The sequence below is a fragment of the Felis catus genome, chromosome D2, assembly GCF_018350175.1.
Source record: "Felis catus isolate Fca126 chromosome D2, F.catus_Fca126_mat1.0, whole genome shotgun sequence".
NCBI classification, from domain to species: Eukaryota; Metazoa; Chordata; class Mammalia; order Carnivora; family Felidae; genus Felis; species Felis catus.
Window position 1 is genome coordinate 38,489,920 of NC_058378.1, and position 20,977 is coordinate 38,510,896.

The window sequence follows — 20,977 nt, forward strand, 5'->3', positions numbered from 1 at the left end:
AGTTTGAGGGAGAGGCCTGGGTTGGTGAAAAAAAATGTCTGAGTCTTGGTAACACCTACGGCATTCGTGCTGTGTGAACGGAGCAGGTCCTCTAGGGCTGTGCTGTCCAGTGTGGTGGCCATGAGCCACAGCTGGCTACTGGGTGCCTAAAGGGTGCCTTGTCCCGATGGAGATGTGCCACAGGGTCACATACGCACCGGAGTTTGGAGACCCAGAACACAAAATGCCAAGCACCCCACTGATAATTTCCATATTGCTTACGTGTGGTCATGACAATATTTGGGCTCTGTGGAATCAGATGAAAGCTACTATTTTAAGTCATTTCACCCGTTTCTTTAGTGCAGCCACTGTACAACTTAAAATCGTGGCTGCGGCTCACGTTATATGGCCACTGGACAGCGCTGACCCAGGCAGTGAAGAAATCACAGCGTCGGGCCCTTGAGGCATCGGACATCTGGAGGTCGGGGCGGGGGGGGGGGTGGGCATGATGCAGCAGAAGAGTTGGAGAACCAGAAGCCAGACAGGAGCAGGAGGAGAAGCGGCCAGCCTGACCGAGGGGACGGCATGTTTGAACAGGAGGCCGACTCTCCGTGTCAGATGACTGCGTACGATTTACAGAGAGGACTCAAGAGTGAGCACAGGTCACCAGTGGCAGTGACAACTCGTGGAGCCACGGAAGTGAGGGGGGCAGAATACCCGACTGCAGTGGCTTCAGGGCAGAGTAAGGGGAGAGCAATTGGAGACATGGCAGAGAGGTGCCTCTTTGTAGGAGTTTTGCTCGAAATGGATAGCAGGGAAATTGGGATGATAGCTGGAAGGAGAGGTGAGGTCAAGGTTTTATCTTTAGCAGAATGTTGATAGTGAGCATCTGTATAGCACTTTCTCTACTGGACTAACACTGTTCTAAGTCCCTTGTATATATCAACTCAAACTACCCCCAGCACTAGGAGGCATTACTATTTCCTCTCATCAATTTGCAGATGAGGAGACTGAGGCACAGAGAGGGTAACTAATTGCCTAAGGACATGTGGCAGTTTAGTGGCACAGCAGGGATTTGGATCTCTGAGGCTAACCTTTAACTGCCATGCTATATGTATCTTTATACTTGACAGGAATTGGAGGAGAGAGAGGAAGACACGGGCAAGGCGCTGGGGGGAGGATTGTGGGAGGGCCCACTTAGACTCGAGGCCATGAGTTCAGGGTCTAGACTGCTTTACTCCAGCCTCTCCTTCATGTTTAAAATAGGGTCTCCAAGCCAGACCAGTGCCCCAAAGCTCACTGGTGGCCCTGGGGAGACATCCCGGGGCGCATGCTGGCCACAGAGGGTGCCAGCCAGGCAGCGGGGTGCACACGCAAGGCTGCGTCATGGGCGGTGGAGGAACACAGGAAGGATGGTCTGCAGCCAGCTGAGGATGCTCGCTGGGGAAGAGCCTGGCAACTCGGCCTCCTGACAGATTGAGGGCTGCAGAGGGAGGCGGGGCGGGAGCGAACATCAATGAACAAGGCCTCCCCGGGCTTTGAAGGGGCCGCGGTGGGCCTTTGAATCGCTCCATCTGGGGTCAGGGTGCTGAGTGGCTGGGCCCCGGCGCTCACCAATAAACTGTGGGGGACGGTCTTCAATTATGGAAGCGTAGCCAACCAAATCAGCTTTCAGATAAATTATTTATGCCCAGGCCTGCAAGGGAGGGAGCCAGGCTGTAGGAACAACGTGTTCATTTTAATAAAAGGCCTGCAAAGTTGCGGGTGCACTGGGTGGGGGCAGTGGGGGGGGCGCTGTGGGGAGAAGGAGAGATGATTAGATTAGAAGAGGTCTGCTGTAAATAACACACAAGAAGGGCATTTTGTTTCTTTCTGGCCCTCTTTTGTATCATGTTTTATACAAGGGAAAAGAGCATAATACAACATCTATGAAATGTTAATGAGGGTTACTCGCTATTTACCTAGGTTGGGGGTTTGCAGAGAAAGCGGGGCTGGGCTGGGGGGAGGGAGGTGGAGAAGATCAGATTCCATGCAAATACAGACATCCGGGAGCCTGGAAGGCTTTGGAACCAGAGCCGGACTGGACCCATTGTATCTGGATGGAGGGGAAAGAAAGCAACAAATGCTATGGCTGGAATGGTGTTTTCCCTCTTGCCCAGAAGCAAAGCAGTGTGAGCCCGGATGGGAGGTAGGGGTCCCAGTGGGAATGCGGGTTGGGTGGCTGTGGAGTCCCTCCACCCTGAAACCTGGGGGAGAATAGCAAGCCAGGTGTGTCATATCTGGCCCCCATAGGTCATTCACCTCTCCCCCAACCATTGGAAAAGCAGGCAGAGACAAGAAGAATGCAGGCTGGTGCCCTGGGGAATTAACTATCGGCTGGTTGGCGACGGCAGGAACCACATCCAGGATTGATGAGTGCTTGGGTTTTGATGGTGCAGGTGACACAGGGCCTTCCCCGTCACTCTGGCAGTGCACACCAGAGCACAGCTGTCCCCAGCTCAAGCAGCACTCTGGGGTGTCTGGGAGGCAGTCTGCAAATGATCCAATGAAGAGTACTCAGAACTTGTTCCTCCCTCTTCAGCCCCACGGGGAGAAGGTACTAAGAACAATCAGGCTGCATCAGCCGGGCTTGGATTTCAGGTTCCCAGGCCATTTCTTAGTCTTTGGTGCACTTTTCCCTCCGTTTTCCTCCATAGTTCCCACTTTGTGGCCAGTGAGGCAATCAGACAGTGCTTCTTGGAGGAGGTAGAGGCTCAGCGGGGATTTGAAGGATGGGCAGGATTTCCACAGGGAGAGGAGGAAGATTGTGGTTATTCCAGATGTGTGGGAGTGAGACATGGACGCTTCTGCCTTGTGGGCTGATTTATGTCTTCTCGTAGCCTCCAGCAGCCCTGGGCTTGCATTCTCCTGGTTTAGGAAGTCTCCTGGTCCCGCGGAGGTCCTGGCTTGAATCTCATTGGACCGCCGAGTCATCTGCCAATCACAGAGGTGGGTGTAGGATGGTGTTGGAAGTGTGATGCAGCGACTGGCAGGGCCAGAGCTCGGGGCTTAGAATGGGCTGGAAGCACATGCACTGGGAGCAGAAGAGGGTGTGTTCCCCAAGAAAGTTGGGGTTCTGTTACCAGAAGCAGGAAGAATGGATTTGGGGCAGGGAAAACAACAGATGTCCCTTCTGCAGCAGAAGGCTTTGGTCAAATAAAATCTTTCTGGAAAGCCAGACATGCAAACCAAATAACAAATGGGGCTGCTCTAGGGATGCCAGCTCGGAGGAGGATATGTTCCGGGGAATCCTTACTCCCCGAACACAGCCTGTGCATTTCTAATGCCACGTTTTTGCAAACACTGAACTGCCATTTGGTAATGTATGTCCTCCTTTTACTCACCTGTCCCAGCGCCATCAATTTAGTACTGATGTAAAGGCCACCTTCCCACATAGCCGTTCCTGCTTTCTTCCTTCTCAAAGGACTCATAGCACAGTGTTTTCTGAAGGCTATTTCACAGACATTGTTCTTTTGAAATCCTCTGAAAAACTGCATGTTTGGAAAATATGGCACCTTTCCTTTCCTTTCCTTTCCTTTCCTTTCCTTTCTCTCTCTCTCTCTCCTTCCTTCCTCCCTCTCTTCTTCCTTCCTTCTTTCTCTTTCTTTCTTTCCTATTATCCTTCTTTTGGAGAGCTGTGAAGCACATTTACACTTTAAAGGCTCTGAAAAGTCCTGCAGGCACCTGTTTAGCTTTATTCAAATTCGGTTTCCCTAAAACAGTCAGTCCACAGAATGTGCTTTCCTCTTCACCTAGCACTGGAGGATTGCATGTTTTCAAGGCCCACACGCTGAGAGGTGCTGCTGGGGAGCACTGTGCGGAGCAATTGATCGAAAGGAGAGGAAGACACGAACGGGCTCGGAGGAGCCTGGCTCAGCTTGCCATTACGCTTGTAACCATCACTTAACTTTGCTGGTCTCGGCACTGTCATCCGTGAAATGGGGCCGTTGCTTCTCCCATCGCTTGGTTCTTTGAGGGTGAGATGAGAACGCGTGTGCGAGCGGTTTGCGCGCGTGAAGGACTACGCGAACACAGGCCACGGTTATTGGTTATGCCTGAGTTCTGAGCTCTGTTTTCCGGTAGTGGGAGGACGAGGGAGGGGTCAGAGGTAGAGACCCATCAGAACTTGTCTGCCACAGCGGAAGGTGAAGACTTAAGAGGACAGGTTCCAGGGGATGGCTTGGCCCTCTTCGGATACCACATGGACTGGAGGTGCCTGTTACTGGTGCTGCCTCGGGCGGGTGAAGTTGGGAGGAGGTGGGGACACTCTGGAAGGCATGTCAGGGCCCCAGCCGTGACTGCTGGCTCCAGCAGTTGTCACTTTTTCTGTTGCGCCTCAGTTTCTTCACCTGTGAAATGGGTGAGGACCCTGATCTGGGTACCGGGAAGCTCGGGATTCCCCGGTAGTATGATCTGTGCTGCTCGGACGAAGTGACCAAAGTCTCCCTTGCAAAGTGTGGGCATTTCTGTCAAGTGGGAAGAGTATGGGTTTGCCCTTGACAGGCCTGGTTTCCCTGCTTATCCAGTGACCAGCCGTGGAACCTCAGGTGGTTTACTTACCTTCTCTGAACTTCATGTGTTCTCACTGTCAAAACAGGTAGCAGTGCCTCCCTCCTGGCGTTACCGGGTGGGTTGGAGGAGAGCCTCCGGAGCCACGGCCACATGCGGGTGTCATTGCATCCTGTGCCCATGCACTGCTGACCCCGCCCGCGGGGCTGCCCTGAGCCAGCTCTGCTGGGGGGGTGGGGAGGGGCACCCTGGGAAGATGTCATTGGTCCCTGGTTTGGTCCAGGTCAAATCCTTTGACAACACACTCTGGTATGAAGCTAACCATGAACAAAGAGCTTCCCGACTGGGGGCCACAGCAGCCGCCTCCTCAGCCACATCCTCTATAAAACTGTGCAGCTGCAGCCACACAGAGGCATTTCCTAAGTCCCCTGCAGGCAGCAGCGGGGTCTGGGTCCACAGGGTTGCAGAGGCTGGGCAGGGAGTCGGGAGGGCTTGGGCATGCCCTGTCTGGGCCTCGGTGTCCCCATCTGCAAACCTGGGGCGTTGATCATGACGACCCATTGCTTCCCCAGTTCTAGAATCTGATGTTGCTTCTGTGATTCCAAGAAAGCCAGGGAGGAGCGGTTTGACGGACACTGGGCCCTTTGAAGGCCTGGGATTCTGAGCCTCGTCCTGTGACCCTGGGTGCGTATTCGTTAATTCACTCCCGTGCTAGGTTCTGAGGATATTAAAGAGGTCAAGACAGGATCCACCGTTCCTCTATCCAAATAAGCTGTGCTTGGAACAGGTGCGCCCGTGACTGCCCTGCAGTGCGAGAGCCCTGTCGGAGGGCACAGAAGAGCTGTGTGGGCACAGAAGGCTGAGGCTGGCTTTCAGGGAGTCTGTGAGAAGGCCTCAGGTGAACTGAGTCCTGCAGGAGGGGAAGGCGGGGTGGGGGCCAGAGGAAGATACGCCAGGCAGAGGGCATGGCGTGTGCAGAGGCATGGGGCCGTGGAAGTCCCCAGTATGTATCCTTACTCCTCTGCTCGTAGAAGCTCCTTCCTGGTCCCAGGTCCTGTGGCTGAACCACCATGAACGAGACTTGGGTGAGGGGGGAGTGCTCCCCACCTGTGCTGACAGAGCGGGCTGGCGGCTCAGATGGCGGCTCCGGGACCCATGTGTCTGAGTACAAGTCCCAGCGCTGCCAGTTCCCAGCTGCCATGCCCCCTAGCTGAGCCCTCACCTCATCGGGCTGTGCCTTAGTTTCCCCACCTGTCAATGGGGATGGCGGTGGCATCCAGTTTACAGGAGCCAATGAGGTAACACCTGTAATCTGGCGGTTAGGAAGTGCTCGGTAGGTGCCATCTGTCCCCTGCCCCCTCTCATTTTAAAGATGAAGAAACATGAAGGTCAGAGGGGGTATGGGAGCATTCTCAGGTTTTTCAGTCCATGTGACTAGAAGTCCAGCCTTTTCCTCCCCCATCCCTCTGTCCTTTCTCCCTGCTCCCCTTCTTTCCCTCCCTCTCTGCCTTCCTTTCTTCCTCCTTCCCTGCCTCCTTCCTGCCTTTCATCTCTCCCTCTTCTCACCCTCCTTTCTTCCTCTCCCCTTCCCTCCCCCCTTCTCCCCCACCCCCAACACCTCCTCCGTCCTGAGCAGACCGGGGCGGCCTGGGGCCCGGCTCTATGCTGCTTGTGTTCTGATCAGGCCGAGGCTGTCTCTGGGGGCCTGGCACCCTAAGTAAACGGCTGGACTCTGAGGCTCTGGGCCTGTGCTGGGCTCTGGGGGTGATCCTGGGCCTCCCCCTTTGTCCCTCTCTCCTCCCATCCCCCAACCTTCCTCCACACTCAGAGCCACCCCTGGCTTATGAAGGAGGGAAAGCAGATCCTGGGATCTGTCTTCTAAGACAAGCAACTTCCAGGCACCTCGCCCAGGGCAGACCGAGACCTGCCCCCTCCTGTCACTAAAATGAATGGCCCCCAAACAGCCCTGAGTTGCCCTAGTACCTTAGCAACTGAGAGCTTCTTGTCCACCCATCAGAGGCAACTCAGGGCCAATTTCTGAGCTGGGTAATGACAAGCCTTCCCTCCGTCCTCCACAGAGAGCTGAGAACAATAGCCCGCTCTGAACCTGAGAGCCAGACTTGGAGGCCTGCGCTAATGAGTGTGCACGTTCCGCCGGGCTTGGAAATCAGGCCCAGGCTTCCCGGCTTGCTGCAGCCAGATGATTGAAAGCCGAGCAGGGCTCCTGGCCTCTCCCCTGCCCCCACTCTGGGGTGTGTGCGTGCATGCGTGTGTGTGTGTGTGTGTGTGTGTGATGTCTGCATCACCGCCCAGACCAATCTATCTCTTCATGCTGAATTTTTCTAAAGCCAAATTGGAAAAAATTGGAAGTTGTCTGTATGCTATTCCCCCCCGGGTTCTAAATGGGTCTCTCACAGTTCAGGGAACAAAATATGCTGCTTTCATTTATAATAATAATAATAATAAGTATTATTATTATTATCATTAGCTGTAACAGTAACAATAGCAACAATCCTGCACACGGGTCGGCAGTTACAGTGGGCTCACGAGGCGCTTTTCCAGCTGTGATTTCCTTCAGGCCCCTGCCCTGCAAGTCTGAGCAGGCCAGATGCCCTGTGACCCCCCAGCTGGGCTGGGGGAGCGGGGTGGCCCCGGACTCCCACGTTCTGCTTTTCCCACGTCCTGGAGGAGGGATCACATTAGCAACACATGTTTGTGGCAGACGTGGCCCAGCACCTGCTTGGGGATAGGCTCTGAGCGTGTCCATGGAGAAGAGGGGACCCGTGCCTTCACGGGGCTCCAGTCAAATGGCAGAGACAGACCCCTTAGCCAGGAAATCTTAGCCCCTGTGCAACAGGGGCTGGTCATGGCCTCTGGGAGGCCCTCAGCTTAAAAGGAGAAGTCAGTTTGGAGAAGGTCTCAAATGCCATATTGATGGGTTTGGATTTCCTCGATATCACAATTTCTTTGCAGCATACGCTGATGTATGTATATACACCCCTATATAGCATAAGGGTACAGTTCAGGGGATTTTCTCCATGTTACCACCCCTCAGGTTAAGAAACTAAAGACCCCCTGGCCCCCTCAGCCGCTCTCCTTCACTAGGGTAACTACTGTCTTGACTTGGTGTTTTTTTTTTTAATTTTTTTTTAATGTTTATTTTTGAGAGAGAGAGACAGAGTATGAATGGAGGAGGGGCAGAGAGAGAGGGAGGCACAGAATCCGAAGCAGGCTCCAGGCTCCGAGCAGTCAGCACAGAGCCCGACGCGGGGCTCGAACTCACCGACTGCGAGATCATGATCTGAGCCGAAGTCAGACGCTTAACCGCCTGAGCCACCCAGGGGCCCCAGTACTGTCTTGACTTCTAATAGCATGGATCAGGGCTGCCTCTTTTTGTATTTTACAGGGGTGGGATCATGCACACTCTGTAATCTTTTGTGCCTGCCTTCTTTCATTCAGTAGTATGCCCCTGGACTGTGATTCCTGAAGGGGAGCGGTGGACTCTGGTGAACCCTAAATCCTCATCCAGCTCTAGGCTTGTGCGTTGTGTCTAGCGGGTGCTCAGTAAATGACCACTGAGGAAATTAATTCAACAAGAATGGACGGAGCGTCCCCCCGATGGCAGGCAGTGTCCCCGGTTTTGGGGATTCGATAATTGCCTAGCAGGCATGGCCCGTGTTCTCCTGGGGCTCACCCGTTCATCGGGGCAGTCGACCAAACGCCAACTAAACAGCTAAATAGCCATGGCGATTTGGTTTGTGGAACCTGTTCTGAAGACAGCACAACAGACTGATAAAATGGGAACCACATCAGGAAGGGCACTCTGAGATGTAAAGGTTGACCTTAGAATTAAGTGACTCCTGGAAATAGGGGTTCAAACACCCCAGGGGAGAGTGTCCCCGGCAAAGAAGACAGCAAGCGCACAGGGAGTAAAGTGCTCTCTGTGCATATAGCCCCCGTGCCAAGGCCCGCCTACGTAGAGCAAGACTTGGGTGGAGGTGCTGGGCTCCACACACCCTTTGCGGCTCTCCGTCTTGTCTGTTGTGTGGACGGCACTGATCTTGAAGACTCCGGAGTTTCAGGGTTTATGAGGGATATCTGTTCCTAGGCCTGCCCTGGATCATGGGCTCTGCGGTCCAGGAGTCCAAGGAACCTCTTAGACTCAGCCCCTGTCTGCCACCCTAGGCTCAGCTGCCACGTCCAGACCCCACTAAGCCCCTTACGTGGGATTTGGGGCAGAAATCCCAATTTACACTGAATGTAGCTGTTATGGGTAGGCTGGTGATCTGCAGGTATTAGGGGGACACCCATTGGAGTTGAGTTAGCATAAAAGATACCTCGCGGTAGGAAGTCAGTAGCTGCTTCATTTGCATATTCAGATCAGGCTGGGGACCGTGGAAGGACTGCCAGGGCCATGAAGACCCTTGGACATCTTTTCGTCCTGTTGGCGGGTTCACACAGTGAGTTGGTGACAAGGCTATTACTAGAACCCTTAACGTGATCGCGCAGCATATGACGGCACATTCACCCAGTTGCTCGGTCCGAGAATCCCAGGAGCTTTCTGTCTGTCTTCATATCAACCCAACCAAATGTAAGGCTGACAGGTCTTGTCCATGCACGTATCTGCCTTTCATCCTCTTCTCCCCTCTGCCCTGGTGCTACCTCTCAGCTGGCTCATTTCAAGAGCATCCTCACTGGTGTCCCTGGCCCTGGTTTCCCCCACCTTACAACCCTCCCACGTCAGGCCACCGTGGCCTTTGCAACGTGAAAGTCAGATTATGTCGTTCCCTGTTAAAACCCTCCAGTGGCTTTCCTCTGGACTCGGGAGGAAGCCCAGATTCCTCGCCATGAGGCCTGCCTCCATATCCCACCCCCGCCTTCCCACCGCCCGCCCGCCACGCTGCTGTGTCTGTTCTGAAACACTCAGCGTGTCCCCGTCCAAGTCTTTATGGCTTCTCTCTGCTTCAGTCGCGTTTCTCCCAGATCTCGCATGGATGGTCCCTTTGGGTCATTCGGGAGAGGGTTGGTCAGCCTAATGGGTGCTGGCTGCGTGTGTGTCCAGGGTAAGAGTCGGAGGAGAGCATCCGGGGAGGGAAGAGATGACCCAGAAGACACTTCATGAAAAGGAAGCGATGTGGAAAAGAGGAGGGGCTTTGGGAATGGAGAGAGCTGGTTCAAATCCCCAGTCTGCCACTAAACAGCTGTGTGTTCTAGGCCAAATTACTTACCCCTCTGGGCCTTAGTTTCTTCTTCTAGAACAATAAAAATTCCAATCCACCTCGTCTTTGGGGCCATAGCGAAGGTGAACGATAGCTCAGCTAAAGGATCTGGTTCAGTGCCTGCCACAGAGCCAGTGTTTAATAAATAGCAACATTTTGATTTTAGATATAAATCTATTACAAAAGAGAGACAGTAGCTAGGACTTGGAGGACTAGTGTTCATGACACTCACTGGCTGTGTGACCTTGAGTAGCCAGCTGCCCCTCTCTGACTTGAGTCACCAATAGCCCACGATTTGGGCGAGCCACTGTGTTTTTTTCTCATCGAACCCTTCTGATGAGTGAGGCCAGCACAGCTCTAAACACTAGGAGGGAGCCCACAGAAGTTTGAGAGTGGGGTCCCAGACTTGGGTTGGGGGATCTGACACTCTTCGGAGGTGACAAGATGCATATAAAAAGAGCTATTAGTTGGGGGCCACCCACTATGAAGCATGCGGGATCCCAGGAATTTTCTATATGTGAAATCAAGTCTTTATGTCAATCTTCCTAATTAGATGTGCTCACCCCTATTTTACCACCGAGGAAATGCCAAGAATTTGTTGATTTGCCAGAGGCCATTCAGATAGTAATTGGAAGGGTTGCCATATGACTGTGAGATTTAAAGCCCATTTTCCTTTTCGGGAACCACAGTATGGAATGCCCTCTGAAGCTGTGCTTTCCAACAGAGTAGCCACTAGCCAGATGTGGCTCGTTACGTTTATATTCACTGAAATGAAATAAAATTAAAAATTCAGTTCCTCGGTCTCATCAGGCACATTTCAAGTGCTCAGCAGCCATAGGTAGCTAGCGGCTACCATGCTGGAAGGTGCATATACCAAGTAATTCTATCATCGCGGAAAGTTCTTTTGGACGGTGCTGCCCCCAGATAGCAGCATGCCTCATCTATGGGAAGCCATGACTTGGCTGGGAACTTTAACAACACAGGTGATTGGACATAATGGACACTCATAATGGTGCTCAGGGACAGCACTCACCCAGGGGTGGGAAGTGAGACTGCCTTTGCAGGTGCAGGCATGTCTGCCTTTCCATACTACTTCTTCTCTCTCTGGTCTGCAATGCAAAACCCCTTGTTTCTCTGAGTGCGGTTCGCCGACCAATGGCATCGACAAACCCGGGAGCTTCTTTTAAACGTTGTCGCTCAGGTCCTACCCCAGACCGGCTGAATGAAAATCTTCATTTTAGTGAGGCACGCAGGTGATTCCTGGGCACATGACATTTGAGAAGCACCAGGCTATCGCACGCTCTGCAACTTGCGCTATTGCATTCGGCGTTAACCCTTCCAGAAGAGTCTTCTAAGCCCTACAAAATCCGTGTATTAGAGCCATCCAGTCTGTCATGAGGCTCGGGTATGGAAGCATCTTCTTTACAGATGTAGCAGAGATCAGTTTTTATTTCTTTTAGGTTGTACATCTCTAAGGTCAAAACTAGCAGGACCCTTAGAGATAATCTAGCCCCAACTGTTCATCTTGTAGATGGAGAAACTGAAGCCCAGGGGAGCAAAGCAGCTTATCCAAGATCATACACAGTGTCAGAGCTTAAACCAACATGACACGGCAGGGCATTCCGGCTAAATATGGTACTTGGAAACAAGAAAAGCGCAACGCTATGGTACTTAGCAACAGGAAAAGCACAGAGCTATGGCGGGGTGGACCTGGGGCTGATGTCCCGCCTTTGCCAAATGTGACGAGTGTCTGTTATTGTCCCCATCCTGTCCAAGGAACTGATACTGGTCAACCATGGTTGTTATTTATTGGCCACTCACTGTGTTCTAGGTGCTTTTTAGAAAGAGCTTGCACATGTTATTTCATTGGGTCCTCACAGCAGTTCTATGATGTAGGTGCTGTTGCGGTCTTCTCTTCAAAGATGAGGGTGCTGTGGCACAGCGAGGTTAAGGGGCTTGCCTGACACCACACAGATTGTAAGCGGCGGACCCAGGATTCAACCCCGTGTGCAGTCCCACCGCCCTTCTCCCTTCTCGATGTAGAGAATTCGCATGTGAGGTGGTTTCCTGGGGATCTGAGGCTGTAAAAGGCAAGACGAAAACGGTTGTGGACACTCAGTCACCTGTAGATCCATTCCTACGATGGTGACAGTGGCTCGCTGCCCCAGACATCCATCCCACTCGGAGGGGACGACAGAATTGCAGAGTGGCTCATTTTAGAACACACGATGGCTACCATTAATGATACTGTATTGCCAGAAGCGGGCATGTTTGAAAAAAATGAACTAGGTGGCAGGAGGCATTGCTCAAGTTAGAACAAGATTCAGGATTCCAGAACTCAAGCAAGTAGCATACAGCGGACAGTGACTGCTGACAATTACTGTCATTTCAGTGTGGCTGGAGAAGCATTGTCCATCAAGAGGGAATCATATGGGGTACACAGACTTTCACACTTGCCCATTCTGGATCTCTTCTGTCTGTCTCTTTCTCTGTCTCTCTCTCTAAACATAGATATATCATATAAAGAGAGATAGATATGGTATGCAGACGTTAACTGTGTACTTATATGTATACTAATATGTTAACATATATTGTAATTTTTCATCGATAGAGTAATTCCAATGGTCTCAAAGTATATGCAGTTAAAAGTGGTCTCCCTTTTGCACCTGATCCCCAAGTCCTTCTACCCCACAGGGCAACCAGTCCCATAAACTTCTTGGATATACTTTCAAACATAATTTATACATGTGCGTACAAAAGTAAACAGTACAACTTAGTAAATAAACAATGTTCTTTTATAATCATTAGCAATAACCAATACGAAAATATGATATAAAATATTATAATTTTTACAACAACAATAAAAACTATAAGCTATCTAGAATCTGACCTAAAAATATTGTACAAAGGCTTTATGGAGGAAAAGGGTAAAACTCTTTTAGAGCGTTTAAGTGAAAACATACACAATTATATCTTTAAACCTTATTCATAGATTGGACAGCTTTATAACTATGTCAATGGTTTAAATAATTCTATACATGTAGTGCAACTTCTTTAAAAACATTTTTTTAAATGTTTATTCATTTTTGAAAGAGAGACAGAGGGCAAGCAGGGGATGGGCAGAGAGACGGGGACACAGAATCCGAAGCAGGCTCCAGGCTTTGACCTGTCAGCACAGAGCCTGACATGGGGCTCGAACCCACAAGTGGTGAGATCATGACCTAAGCTGAAGTCGGTTGCTCAACCAACTGAACCACCCAGGTACCCCTGCAGTGCAACTTCTAATAAAAAATACTCATCCCCAAAATTTGTGGAATTGATAACCTTATTTAAAAACTCATATGTGGGGCGCCTGGGTGGCACAGTCGGTTAAGCGTCCGATTTCAGCCAGGTCACGATCTTGCGGTCCGTGAGTTCGAGCCCCGTGTCAGGCTCTGGGCTGATGGCTCGGAGCCTGGAGCCTGTTTCCGATTCTGTGTCTCCCTCTCTCTCTGCCCCTCCCCCGTTCATGCTCTGTCTCTCTCTGTCCCAAAAATAAATAAAAAAACATTGAAAAAAAATTAAAAAAAAATAAAATAAAAACTCATATGTAAAAGTAGAGGTATACAAAGAACTAAGTCAATTTTGAATACTCGAAACAAAGAGGAGGAATTTACTCTACCTTAGATTGGGCAGGCATATCACAATGCTGTAGTAATAGGAAAGAAGATGTGTTAGTGAATAAGAACACAGCAATAGAACAGAACCAAGAGTTTAGTAACAGACTTGTGCATATGGAAATGTTATTTGATAAAGGCACCTACGAACCAAGTGGGAGATTTTTGTCTAATGGGTGATTGTGGGAAAAATTACTGATTATGTATAGGAAAATAAAACTGAACTTCTGTCTCATGACCTAAACAAAGGTGAGCTCAAAATGGATTAAAGACCTTAATATGAAAAATAAAATAGAAGCATATGGATGAAAATACAGGCAAATATCTTTATATATTTTGAGATGGAGAGGATGTCTTGAATAAGACCAGGAAAGCACAACAACTAGGGGGACAATGCATGGGTCTGGCAAGATCAAAATTAAGGATTTCTATTCAATAAAGGTCACCATAGACAAAACACCTGACAAGAAGTCAATATTAAGGATGTAAGAAGAAATCCTTGCATGTCACAGAGAAAAAGGAAATCCAAGAGGAAAAAATGGGCAAAGACTATGAATAGGCAGTTCACAAAAGGAGAAACCCAGGGAACAAGGAAAGTGTACATCACTCCTAACAGTGCAATGCACATTTTATCAAGGTATGATTTTCCCACCTAAGCTAGCCAAAGAGTCAAAAGTTGGCTAACATCAAGTTTGACCAAAGAGGTCTCCAGTGGAGACCTCTCATCCACCGTTCTGAGAAATGTGAACCGAGAGCAGAAATTTCCCTGGTAATAGGGAAATTCAACGTTCAGATACTTCATGATCTCAAATGTTCTGAAGCTCTCCTTCTGGTCCCAGAAGGAGTTCATTACTGCTTGCTTGTGAGAGTGGGGTGGTGGGGGGCTATTTAGGGTTCTACCACCAGGGCAATGAATAAGTTTACCAGGAAATGCCATGCAGTAGTTGGAAGCAATGAACCAAATGTATAGCTCTATAGCAACATGGACAGAGCTTTAGAAGATAGTATCGAGTGAATAAAAATTAAACAGGAATGAGATATATCTAGCATGCTAACTTTTATGTAAAGTACACGCAGTCACAAATTCACAACCTGTGTATAGGAATACATTAAACATATTGGAAGCGTTCCGACCGTGGGAAGGGAATGGGAAGGAAACCACGGATGGAAAAACAAAACAAGAGAAGGGCCAGGCCAATGGGGAGACTCCGCCCTGCACCGAGAAGTGTGGTAAACTCAAGTCTCTGCCTCTGAGGAGCAAGAAATCAATCAATAGATGAATAATTTATTTTATTCTTTGATGTAAACATCGTTACGTTCATATGTGAGTTGAGTTGTACTTGCTTTGTATGTTATATTTCATAAGCAATTAAGTCTTCTTTAATTTTGAGTTTGCAGGGTTTTTTTTTTAATAGTTAAAAAGCTTTTTCTATGGGTCTCAAATGTTTTCTCATGCCTTTGGAAGACTTCTCAGGCTCAAGGCGCTGGGCCTATACTTTTGGATGGCATGACTGTATACATAGTATTCAATTTTATGGTTGTACCACAATATATTTCATAGTCAAATTTGGGGGAATATTTAGATTGTTGATAGTATTCCTTTTTTATTTAAACAATAGTGCAATGAACATCCTTATATATTCAGCTTTGTACAATGTATATCAGTAGGTTAAATTCCTAGAAGTAGCAATGCTAAAGTGATATATATGTATATATTTAATTTGAACAATTTGAGATTGTCAAATTACCCTCTCACCAATTTATACTCTCACCCTCACCAACATAGTTTGTGTATTACGGAACATTTTTATTTTTTTCAATGCTGATAGATGACAAATCTTATTCATGATTTTAAATTTTATTGGTTTTGCATAATATTCTCATATAGTCATAAGCCTACCATTGGTAGTGGGTGTCTTATTAATTTACAAGTGTTCTTTATTTATTAGGAATATTAGTTCTTTAAAAAAAATTTTTTTAACGTTTATTCATTTTTGAGAGACAGACAGAGTGCAAACAGGGGAGTAGCAGAGAGAGAGAGGGAGACACAGAATCTGAAATAGGCTCCAGGCTCCGGGCTGTCAACACAGAGCCGGACATGGGGCTCAAACCCATAGACCGCGAGATCATGACCTGAGCCAAAGTTCACCGCTCAACCGACTGAGCCACCCAGGTGCCCCATAGGAATATTAGTTCTATTCCATATGTTCTATAAATCTAAAGCTAGCTAGATATATCTCTGTCTTTTTACAATGTATTTATATCTATATCACTTATGTTTCGTATATAATATAACTTTTACACACATTTTTCATGGTTTTATTTTTTAGTTTGATCTATTTAGAATTTGCTTTGGGTTAAGAAGTAAATTAGGTGGGGGAGGAGGGGGCACATGGATGGCTCAGTGGGTTAAGTGTCTGACTCCTGATTTTGCACCAGGTCATGATCTCACATTTTGTGAGATCAGGCCCTGCATTGAGCTCTGCACTGATAGCATAGAGCCTGCTTGGGAGTCTCTCTCCCTCTCTCTCTGTTCCTCCCCTGCTTGTGCATGTGCACTCTCTTTCTTTCAAAAGAAATAAATAAGCGTGAAAAAAGAAAGAAATAAAGTAGGGGTCCAGAAACTTTAGGTTTTCTTACATTTAGTCAATTGTCCTAACATTATTTATCAAATTACTTCCATTTTCTCACTGATTTAGAATGTCACATTTACTATACATGCTAAATTACTATTTGGGGGCTTTCTAAAAATCAGAATTTTAATTTTTTTTTCATTGATCTGTCTCTTTGTTTATGTGCCAATATCTAATAGTTAATTATTCTAGATTTATGAGACAATTGGATTCCTTCTTGACATTCTGATTTTTCATATTTTTGTGCATTTTCCTGCAAGTTTGTTTTCCCACATGTAATTTTTAATCATATTGTCTGGCTCAAGAGATGTGAGGACATGCTTGTAGGGAGATGGCCTGTCATGGGGAATCAGAGCCCAAGCTGGGTGAGGAAGGTGTCCATGCAGGGAGGAGGCGGTGGCTAAAGTAAGAGATCGGTTACATACAGCGGGATCTGTCAAAGAAGCCAGTATCATAAAGATACTGAAAGCCAGGTTTCTGACTGTTGGAGAAGGGAATTGCAAACATAAGAAGGGGGAAAACCAGAAAGCATCCTGTGGTGTTGGACTGGGATTAAAGGGATTGCTGTGAACTCATGGTTTTCTAGATCTGTACCTATAAACATAAATGTACATGCATGTGTAGTATCCGTATTCTAGCTCTGGTCCCTGAAAGGGCCTGGGAGCAGCGATACTCCAATAACAATGAGCACACCCATTTGTATTAGTTTCGTGTTGTTGCTGTAACAAATTACCCCACACTTTGTAGTTTTAAACAGTACATCTGTTAGCTTACAATTATGGAAGTTGGGTCTGACATGGGTCTCCCAGGACTCAAAACGAAGATGTTGGCAGGGCTAGAGGACATCAGGTCATTCTGGACGCTCTAGTGAGGAATCCATTTCCAGCTCTCAGAGGCTGCCCGGGTTCCTTGGCTCAGGGCTCCTTCCATCAGTGCCAACAACCTCATCACCCTGACCTCTGCTTTCCTCCTCACTTCTATTTCTCTGACTCTTAATCTCCCTCTTTTTTTTAGAAGGATTCTTGTGACAGGGCGCCTGGGTGGCTCAGTCGGTTAAGCGTCCGACTTCGGCTCAGGTCATGATCTTATAGTTCGTGGGTTCAAGCCCCACGTCGGGCTCTGTGTTGACAGCTCAGAGCCTGGAGCCTGCTTCGGATTCTGTGTCTCCCTCTCTCTCTGCCTTTCCCCCACTTGCACTCTGTCTCTCTCTCAAAAATAAATAAACATTAAAAAGAATTAAAAAAAACAAAAATAAATGATTCTTGTGATTACATTTAGGGCCTGTCTGGTCCAAAATATCCACCCCCATCTCATTATCCTTAATCACATCTGCAAAGTCCCCTTACAGTGTAAGATGGCATATTTATAGGTCCTGGTCATTAGGACAAGGATACCTTTGGTCATCAATATTCTGCCTACCACATGATTCGATTCTCCACTAAAGGAATTTGGGGTCCTTACAGACATGGCTGGTTCTAGGACCAGGATAAGAAAGGATTCAAAGAGTGAAGGGGAAGCCCGTCATTCTAAAGGACAAGAAAGCCAGCTTGAAGGGGACCCCAAAGGCCAAAATGAATGGTAGTTACAGATTGTAACCCATTGAATAAAATGGGAATCCATGAATCCATACAGATATAAATAAATTACTGAATGAATGTAAACTTTCATGAAGAAAGGAATATTTATATAGTTTCAAAGTACCTCCCCTCAAAATATGTGTTAATTACCAAGAGAAAAGAAGTAGTTTTACTCTAGGGGAGCCTGGGGACATCACCTTAATCAAATGATCGAAATGAGTATCACCAGCCATGGGGACAAATTGAAATTATATGCCATGTGATAAGATGCAACAAGCAAACAACACTGCTTCTGGAATATTCAGAAGAACGATGCCTAATCTAAATTTAATTATGAGGAAACAGCAGGCAAACCAAAAGTGAGAGATACTCTAAAAAAAAAAAAGGCCTATAATCTTTTAGAGTTCAAGGTCATATGAGTTAAGGGAAAAACAAGAAACGGTCCCATAATGAAAGAGACTAACAAAACATGACAATCACTTTGACTATAAAGGATATTTTTGGGACAAGCGGTAAGCCTGAAGGTGACCTGAGGATTAGGTGGTGACAGTGTAAAACGTTAATTTCCTGATTAAAGCCGCACCATAGTGGTTATTCTGAGAATACATTCAAAACACACTAAAGTATTCCAGGGCGATAGACAATTTATATTTGCAAAGCATTGGCAAATTATTTCGGCAGTTTATATTGGCGATTTATTTTAAAAAGGTTAAGATAAGAGTTCTCTGTAGGGTACTTTTAACTCTTTGAAAATTTGTAATTGTATCCAAAATAAAAATACGTAAAGTAAAAGTCACATTGTCTTGTTGGGAAAAAAAAAAACATGGTCACTCTTGTTAGGTTTGTGTTTAAATTTATAGACTAGAGGAAGACTGACCTGTTTAGAATACTGCATTCATGATTAAATGTGTATAATATTTCCATTTATCACATCTTCTTTCATTTTTTTTTGCTATTTTATTATTATTTTTAATGTTTCTTTCTTTCTTTCTTTCTTTCTTTCTTTCTTTCTTTCTTTCTTTTAATATGAAATTTATCATCAAATTGGCTTCCACACAACACCCAGTGCTATTTGAAAAGCTAACTCTATACGGATCTTCAACATTGCTTGTTATGTTTATTCCTTCACATGTTAATTTTTACTGTTTTGTGAATGGGATCTGTGTTTCATTACATTTTCTAAGTGTTTGTTGGTTGTATATATGATGGCTGCTAATTTGGCATATCAACTTTGTAACCAGCCGTTGTCCAGATTCTCTCATTCTCATTCATAGCTTTTCAGTTCGTTTGGAGATCTCCAGGTTAAAAATGAAATTGTCGAGAAGGTGAAGTTGTTTACCTCTTCTGTCCAATTCTTATATCCTATATACTTCTAGAATAGAGTTGCAACACAAAATTCCTTCCGGAGGAAGACTAAGTCATATCATCACCCTGGGAATCTTTACCTTCTCTACAATTTTCCACATTTAGTATGGGGCTGCATTTTGGCTCTTACATAGAATATTCAAAATATTCTTATTTTATCAAGACTTGTTTTAAACACTTGGATGCTGCCTTTGTAATAGTCCTTATTGTTCCATCTGTAAACATAAACATGTTTTTTCTCCCCCTTCAGTTATTTGCTATTATGGCAAACTTGAACCATCCTGGCATTCCTGCCATAATTATTGTTTTGCCATGTTGTCTTATACTTTTAGTGTGCTGCTGGATCTTATCTGAAAAAGATATTAGTCATTTTACAACATAATTCATAAATAGGTTTGATCTGGTATTTTTATTAATTTATTTATTTTTGTGCCGCCTTGATTACATATGATTCTAATGGGTGAAGAATTTTGGAGCAGTTGACGTTGCAGTGAGATCATCTTCCAGGCAGGACGGAATAGCCGGTGGCAAGCCACAGTTCCATCGAGAACAACACAAATGGATGAAAAATAGAGAAATCATTTATTTGGAGGTATGAGAGGACACAGAGACAACAAAACCCAGAGAAGGGATAATTTTGGAAAAGTGAGCTCTTTTCAGCTCTTTCTACAGCAGGGGCATTTGTTGATCCTGGATATGGACTGGAGGCTGGTAATCTGGGCTTTCTACAGGTAGCAGGACGCTGCTGAAAGCAAAGACGGCAGGAGATCTTTGGGCAGAGACTTTGGAGGAGGCTCAGGCATCTGGCTCATTTTTACCTCAAGCAACTTACTAAACTCTGGAATTTAATGGAGAAGACGGCTTAGAACCTAGATGGAAAGGTTCTATAAAGCAGCAGAACTTTTGTCAGTCTTGCAACACAAAGATGAGAGTTTGAGGCCCATCAGATAGTTCCTGGCTGAGAATCATGGTGTGGTATAATAAAAAATATATATGTATTTGATCTTTGTCCCCAGTTCCTGGCACAGAGCTTTTAAAACCCTTGGAACTTCCTGAGAGATAATAATGGCTTTTGTATCCTAATGACATGACTGGGGGCTGTGGGTCCCTGAAAAGCTTCAGAATGTGGGCTGGTCAAGAAAGATCGTGTCTTGATTGGAGGACTAGAACTGTCAGCTCCACCCTCTTCCCCCCACCCCCACCAGACCTCAATCCGGGTGGATGAACATATTGAGGTCCTCAGTGCTCCACAGCACTGCCCTCACCCCACACTTTGCCCTGTGCCTCTCTTCCATTTGGCCATTCCTGAGATGTATACTTTATCATAAATAGGAAAATGGAGGTAAAGTGTTTTCCTGGGTTCTCTGAGTCATTCTAGCAAATTACTGAACTTAAAGAGGGGGCCTGTGGGAGTCCCCAGATGTAGAAACATTTGGTCAGAAGTACTGGGAGTTGCTACTGGCATCTGAAGTGAGGGCATTTTGTGGGGGCTGAGCCCTTATGCTCTGGGATCTGCACCAACTCCAGATAGTTAGTGTCAGAATTGGATTAAATCATTGGCTACTCAGAATCAGATCATTGGTGTTGGAAAAGACACCACATATTTGGCATCAGGGAGAAAAACCTCTCATACAGGGAACTATTCCCAAGAAACAAGGGCAAAGTAGAGGCAGATGGAACCAGACCGGAGCTGAAATCCAGCCTTCACCTTGGACTAAAGTAAGTAATTAGTCATTATTCTGTTGCTTATTGGAAGAAAGACGGGGGGGGGGGGGGGGGTCTCAAATAAAACTAATCTTTCACGTGAGAAAGAAAGAGGGTTTACCCCTGGGGAGTATAGTGAGTAAAAGGGGCGCAAAATGACTCTTGATTTTGGGGTTGTGAGTTCAAGCCCCACATTGGGTATAGAAATTACTTAAAAATAAAATCTTAAAAATATAAAAGGGGCTCCAAATGAACTTCTGGGGTTGTGTTCTTGTATGTTTTTTTCAACTGGGTGC

The 20,977-nt window shown here is 46.9% G+C and overlaps 1 long non-coding RNA gene across 1 annotated transcript; it reads left to right on the forward strand.

The window, feature by feature from the left end:
• Window positions 1–1,784: 1,784 nt before the first annotated feature.
• On the forward strand, window positions 1,785–20,674 carry LOC123380813. Its single transcript, XR_006587035.1, has 3 exons — window positions 1,785–2,167; window positions 2,859–2,967; window positions 19,444–20,674. It is a non-coding gene; the product is annotated as an uncharacterized LOC123380813 (long non-coding RNA).
• Window positions 20,675–20,977: the final 303 nt, after the last annotated feature.